We start from the raw sequence: 7,500 nt of genomic DNA, 5'->3' as shown, positions 1-7,500 counted from the left end.
AGGCACTAGAATGTGCAGATTTTGGGCGTTTTTGCCTGGATAGGCTAAGGAATGGGCATGCTTTGGGCGTTTTTGCCCGGATAGGCACCGGAATGCTTGGCCTTGGCTTGTCCTAGCAAGGCATTGCTGGGTTGGGCTCCCTTGGCCTTTTGGGCGCCTTGGACGATGTCTTGCGAAGACCATGGGCACAAGGCCATGGCATATGGTGAAGAAAGGACCACGGTTGCCAAGGTTAGGCACCGGAATGCTTGGCCTTGGCTTGCCCTAGCAGGGCATTGCTGGGTTGGGCTCCCTTGGCCTTTTGGGCGCCTTGGACGATGTCTTGCGAAGACCATGGGCACAAGGCCATGGCATATGGTGAGGAAAGGACCACGGTTGCCAAGGTTAGGCACCGGAATGCTTGGCCTTGGCTTGCCAAAGCAGGGCATTGCTGGGTTGGGCTCCCTTGGCCTTCCGGGCGCCTTGGACACTGTCTTGGGAAGACCATGGGCACAAGGCCATGGCATATGGTGGGGAATGGACCACGGTTGCCAAGGCTAGGCATATAGAGAGGAATCGCATTTTTGCCCGGATAGGCACCGGAATGCTTGGCCTTGGCTTGCCATAGCAGGGCATTGCTGGGTTGGGCTCCCTTGGCCTTCCGGGGGCCTTGGACGCTGTCTTGGGAAGACCATGGGCACAAGGCCATGGCATATAGTGAGGAATGGACCACGGTTGGCAAGGCTAGGCATATAGAGAGGAATGGACCACGGTTGCCAAGGTTGCGCAAGTTTTGGGCATTTTTTGCCCGGATATGCCCAAGTATGCCCCTATAGGCCCGTTACGCCCCGGTATGAACGCGTATGCCCGGATAGACTCGGTATGCCTTGGGATACATGCGTATGCCCCGATAGGCTTGGTACGCCCCGATATGCGCACGTGTGCCCCAGTAGGGCTCGGTATGCCCCGGTATGTACGCGTGTGCCCCGATAGGCCCGGTATGCCCCGATAGGCCCGGTATGCCCCGATATGCACACGTGTGCCCCAATAGGGGTCGGTATGCCCCGGTAGGTACGCGTGTGCCCCGTAATGCACGTTTCGCAGATCTCCCCGCATGTCCCGCCCCTATATGTAATACTTACTTACTTACTTACTTTCTTTCTTGCTTGCTTGCTTGCTTGCAATGGTTGGGAGTGCCCGGCATGCCCCGCTGCAGAGACCAAGGGCGCAATGACTTGGCACCGCGGATGCCGGGACTCCGGCACTTCCCGTGGCACTGATGGTTGGTTCCAAAGACAAAAGGCCGTGCAAGGCCACCGCACCGCGGATGATTTTGCTCGTGCTGGCGCCGTTGTGTGGCCAAAGAACATGCGCGAATGCTCGTGTCGGAAGGGTTGGTGTCCTGGCCCCGCGGGTGTCACGAATGCTCGGTTGCGAAGACCATGGGACCAGAGCCATGGCACGTCGGATGATGGCTCCAGCTGGCGCCCCGGCACTTTCTGTGGCATTGATGCTCGGTTTCAAAGACAAACGTGCGCAGTGCCAGGGGACCGCGGATGACTGCTCGTGCTGGCCCCGTTGGGCGGCATTGATGGTCGGTTGCAAAGAAAATGCGCGATTGCTCGTGTCGGGGCCCGGCAAGCCAAGGCCAAGCGAGCCATGGCACGTCGGATGATGGCTCCAGCTGGCGCCCCGGCACTTTCTGTGGCATTGATGCTCGGTTTCAAAGACAAACGTGCGCAGGGCCAGGGGACCGCGGATGACTGCTCGTGCTGGCCCCGTTGGGCGGCATTGATGGTCGGTTGCAAAGAAAATGCGCGATTGCTCGTGTCGGGGCCTGGCAAGCCAAGGCCAAGCGAGCCATGGCAACGCGGATGATGGCTCGCTAGTGCTGGCGCCGTGCACAGTGGCCTCGCACACTCGCCCTGCACGCTTCCCTTGCACGCAGCCTTGCACACTAGCCTCGCATGCGAGCCTTGCACCCTAGCCATGCAAACTAGCCTTGCACGGTAGCCATGCACACAAGCCGTGCACATTAGCCATGCGCACAAGCCCCGCACACTAGCCTTGCGCACAACCCTTGCACACAAGCCATGCACTCGAGCAATGCACACAAGCCTTGCACTCAAGCAATGCACACAAGCCCTGGACACTAGCCTTGCACACGGGCCTGGCACACAAGCCTTGGGCACTAGCCTTGCGCACTAGCGTTCCACATGAGCCTTGCACACTAGCCTTGGACACTAGCCTTGCACACAGGCCTTGCACACTAGGCATGCTTGGGCGAGCTGATCCCGCATCAAGTCGACGGGTCTAGGCATTCTTGGGCGCAGATCCCGCATCGTCTCGTCGCGTCTGGGCGCAAACACGTCGCGTCTCGTTGCGTCTTCAGAAGTCGTCGCTAACAGCACCTTTGGTTGCCACTGGTGGTTAGGCTGGTTGGTTGCGCAAACCCTATAGGAGGGTGGCATGCTGGTGGGCGTTTTTGCCCGGATAGGCACTAGAATGTGCAGATTTTGGGCGTTTTTGCCTGGATAGGCTAAGGAATGGGCATGCTTTGGGCGTTTTTGCCCGGATAGGCACCGGAATGCTTGGCCTTGGCTTGTCCTAGCAAGGCATTGCTGGGTTGGGCTCCCTTGGCCTTTTGGGCGCCTTGGACGATGTCTTGCGAAGACCATGGGCACAAGGCCATGGCATATGGTGAGGAAAGGGCCACGGTTGCCAAGGTTAGGCACCGGAATGCTTGGCCTTGGCTTGCCAAAGCAGGGCATTGCTGGGTTGGGCTCCCTTGGCCTTCCGGGCGCCTTGGACACTGTCTTGGGAAGACCATGGGCACAAGGCCATGGCATATGGTGGGGAATGGACCACGGTTGCCAAGGCTAGGCATATAGAGAGGAATTGCATTTTTGCCCGGATAGGCACCGGAATGCTTGGCCTTGGCTTGCCATAGCAGGGCATTGCTGGGTTGGGCTCCCTTGGCCTTCCGGGGGCCTTGGACGCTGTCTTGGGAAGACCATGGGCACAAGGCCATGGCATATAGTGAGGAATGGACCACGGTTGGCAAGGCTAGGCATATAGAGAGGAATGGACCACGGTTGCCAAGGTTGCGCAAGTTTTGGGCATTTTTTGCCCGGATATGCCCAAGTATGCCCCGATAGGCCCGTTACGCCCCGGTATGAACGCGTATGCCCGGATAGACTCGGTATGCCTTGGGATACATGCGTATGCCCCGATAGGCTTGGTACGCCCCGATATGCGCACGTGTGCCCCAGTAGGGCTCGGTATGCCCCGGTATGTACGCGTGTGCCCCGATAGGCCCGGTATGCCCCGATATGCACACGTGTGCCCCAATAGGGGTCGGTATGCCCCGGTAGGTACGCGTGTGCCCCGTAATGCACGTTTCGCAGATCTCCCCGCATGTCCCGCCCCTATATGTAATACTTACTTACTTACTTACTTTCTTTCTTGCTTGCTTGCTTGCTTGCAATGGTTGGGAGTGCCCGGCATGCCCCGCTGCAGAGACCAAGGGCGCAATGACTTGGCACCGCGGATGCCGGGACTCCGGCACTTCCCGTGGCACTGATGGTTGGTTCCAAAGACAAAAGGCCGTGCAAGGCCACCGCACCGCGGATGATTTTGCTCGTGCTGGCGCCGTTGTGTGGCCAAAGAACATGCGCGAATGCTCGTGTCGGAAGGGTTGGTGTCCTGGCCCCGCGGGTGTCACGAATGCTCGGTTGCGAAGACCATGGGACCAGAGCCATGGCACGTCGGATGATGGCTCCAGCTGGCGCCCCGGCACTTTCTGTGGCATTGATGCTCGGTTTCAAAGACAAACGTGCGCAGGGCCAGGGGACCGCGGATGACTGCTCGTGCTGGCCCCGTTGGGCGGCATTGATGGTCGGTTGCAAAGAAAATGCGCGATTGCTCGTGTCGGGGCCCGGCAAGCCAAGGCCAAGCGAGCCATGGCACGTCGGATGATGGCTCCAGCTGGCGCCCCGGCACTTTCTGTGGCATTGATGCTCGGTTTCAAAGACAAACGTGCGCAGGGCCAGGGGACCGCGGAGGACTGCTCGTGCTGGCCCCGTTGGGCGGCATTGATGGTCGGTTGCAAAGAAAATGCGCGATTGCTCGTGTCGGGGCCTGGCAAGCCAAGGCCAAGCGAGCCATGGCAACGCGGATGATGGCTCGCTAGTGCTGGCGCCGTGCACAGTGGCCTCGCACACTCGCCCTGCACGCTTCCCTTGCACGCAGCCTTGCACACTAGCCTCGCATGCGAGCCTTGCACCCTAGCCATGCAAACTAGCCTTGCACGGTAGCCATGCACACAAGCCGTGCACATTAGCCATGCGCACAAGCCCCGCACACTAGCCTTGCGCACAACCCTTGCACACAAGCCATGCACTCGAGCAATGCACACAAGCCTTGCACTCAAGCAATGCACACAAGCCCTGGACACTAGCCTTGCACACGGGCCTGGCACACAAGCCTTGGGCACTAGCCTTGCGCACTAGCGTTCCACATGAGCCTTGCACACTAGCCTTGGACACTAGCCTTGCACACAGGCCTTGCACACTAGGCATGCTTGGGCGAGCTGATCCCGCATCAAGTCGACGGGTCTAGGCATTCTTGGGCGCAGATCCCGCATCGTCTCGTCGCGTCTGGGCGCAAACACGTCGCGTCTCGTTGCGTCTTCAGAAGTCGTCGCTAACAGCACCTTTGGTTGCCACTGGTGGTTAGGCTGGTTGGTTGCGCAAACCCTATAGGAGGGTGGCATGCTGGTGGGCGTTTTTGCCCGGATAGGCACTAGAATGTGCAGATTTTGGGCGTTTTTGCCTGGATAGGCTAAGGAATGGGCATGCTTTGGGCGTTTTTGCCCGGATAGGCACCGGAATGCTTGGCCTTGGCTTGTCCTAGCAAGGCATTGCTGGGTTGGGCTCCCTTGGCCTTTTGGGCGCCTTGGACGATGTCTTGCGAAGACCATGGGCACAAGGCCATGGCATATGGTGAGGAAAGGACCACGGTTGCCAAGGTTAGGCACCGGAATGCTTGGCCTTGGCTTGCCAAAGCAGGGCATTGCTGGGTTGGGCTCCCTTGGCCTTCCGGGCGCCTTGGACACTGTCTTGGGAAGACCATGGGCACAAGGCCATGGCATATGGTGGGGAATGGACCACGGTTGCCAAGGCTAGGCATATAGAGAGGAATTGCATTTTTGCCCGGATAGGCACCGGAATGCTTGGCCTTGGCTTGCCATAGCAGGGCATTGCTGGGTTGGGCTCCCTTGGCCTTCCGGGGGCCTTGGACGCTGTCTTGGGAAGACCATGGGCACAAGGCCATGGCATATAGTGAGGAATGGACCACGGTTGGCAAGGCTAGGCATATAGAGAGGAATGGACCACGGTTGCCAAGGTTGCGCAAGTTTTGGGCATTTTTTGCCCGGATATGCCCAAGTATGCCCCGATAGGCCCGTTACGCCCCGGTATGAACGCGTATGCCCGGATAGACTCGGTATGCCTTGGGATACATGCGTATGCCCCGATAGGCTTGGTACGCCCCGATATGCGCACGTGTGCCCCAGTAGGGCTCGGTATGCCCCGGTATGTACGCGTGTGCCCCGATAGGCCCGGTATGCCCCGATATGCACACGTGTGCCCCAATAGGGGTCGGTATGCCCCGGTAGGTACGCGTGTGCCCCGTAATGCACGTTTCGCAGATCTCCCCGCATGTCCCGCCCCTATATGTAATACTTACTTACTTACTTACTTTCTTTCTTGCTTGCTTGCTTGCTTGCAATGGTTGGGAGTGCCCGGCATGCCCCGCTGCAGAGACCAAGGGCGCAATGACTTGGCACCGCGGATGCCGGGACTCCGGCACTTCCCGTGGCACTGATGGTTGGTTCCAAAGACAAAAGGCCGTGCAAGGCCACCGCACCGCGGATGATTTTGCTCGTGCTGGCGCCGTTGTGTGGCCAAAGAACATGCGCGAATGCTCGTGTCGGAAGGGTTGGTGTCCTGGCCCCGCGGGTGTCACGAATGCTCGGTTGCGAAGACCATGGGACCAGAGCCATGGCACGTCGGATGATGGCTCCAGCTGGCGCCCCGGCACTTTCTGTGGCATTGATGCTCGGTTTCAAAGACAAACGTGCGCAGGGCCAGGGGACCGCGGATGACTGCTCGTGCTGGCCCCGTTGGGCGGCATTGATGGTCGGTTGCAAAGAAAATGCGCGATTGCTCGTGTCGGGGCCTGGCAAGCCAAGGCCAAGCGAGCCATGGCAACGCGGATGATGGCTCCAGCTGGCGCCCCGGCACTTTCTGTGGCATTGATGCTCGGTTTCGAAGACAAACGTGCGCAGGGCCAGGGGACCGCGGAGGACTGCTCGTGCTGGCCCCGTTGGGCGGCATTGATGGTGTGTTGCAGAGAGCATGTGCGATTGCAAGTGTCGGCCGGGTTTGGGTTCCCTTGGGCTTTCGGGTGCCTTGGACGCTGTCTTGCGAAGACCATGGGCACAAGGCCCCGTCCTGGCCCCTTGTTCGATTCGCTCTCGTCTTGCGCTTGCTTCCAAGGTCCTCCATGACCTTCCCCATGGCCTTGCTAGATCCCCCCCATGACGCATGACCTCTGTCCGTTGATTGGTTTTGAGTGCACACCATGCCCGGCTTGGCACCGTGTTGTCGCGTGAGTGGCATTTGGATCGTGCATGCTGGTGGGCTACCTGCCAATGCGCACAAGCCTTGCACACTAGCCTTGCGCACGAGCCTTGCACAAAAGCCTTGGACACAAGCCTTGCGCACAAGCCATGCGCACAAGCCTTGGACGCTAGCCTTGCACACAAGCCATGCATACAAGCCTTGCTCACAAGCCTTGGGCACTGGCCCATCGCAGTAGCCTTGCACACAAGCCTTGCGCACTAGCTTTGGGCACGAGCCTTGCGCACTTGCCTTGGGCACTAGCCTTGCACACAACCCTTGGGAACTAGCCTTGCGCACCAGCCTTGCCCACAAGCCTTGCACACCAGCCTTGCACACTAGCCTTGCATACAAGCCTTGCACACTAGCCTTGCACACAGGCCATGCTCACTAGCCTTGGGCACTAGCCTTGCACACAGACCTTGGGCACTAGCCTTGCGCACTAGCCTTGCCCACGAGCCTTGCACACTAGCCTTGCACGCAGGCCTTGCACGCTAGGCATGCTTGGGCCAGCAGCTCCCGCATCAAGTCGGCGGGTGTAGGCACGGTTGGGCGCAGATCCCGCATCGCCTCGTCGCGTCTGGGCGCAAACCCGTCGCGTCTCGTTGCGTCTTCAGAAGTCGTCGCTAACAGCACCTTTGGTTGCCACTGGTGGTTAGGCGGGTTGGTTGCGCAAACCCTATAGGAGGGTGGCATGCTGCGGGGCGCTGGAATGCGCAGGCTTAGGGCGTTTTTGCCCGGATAGGCACTGGAATGTGCTGGTTTTGGGCGTTTTTGCCTGGATAGGCTAAGGAATGGGCATGCTTTGGGCGTTTTCCCCGGATAGGCACTGGAATGG

The sequence above is a fragment of the Tasmannia lanceolata genome, unplaced genomic scaffold (assembly GCF_043159265.1).
Source record: "Tasmannia lanceolata isolate RefF3 unplaced genomic scaffold, GAP_Taslan_0.1 ptg000147l, whole genome shotgun sequence".
NCBI lineage: Eukaryota > Viridiplantae > Streptophyta > Magnoliopsida > Canellales > Winteraceae > Tasmannia > Tasmannia lanceolata.
The sequence above is the reverse complement of the archived record's forward strand: the minus strand, read 5'-3'. Positions refer to the sequence as shown.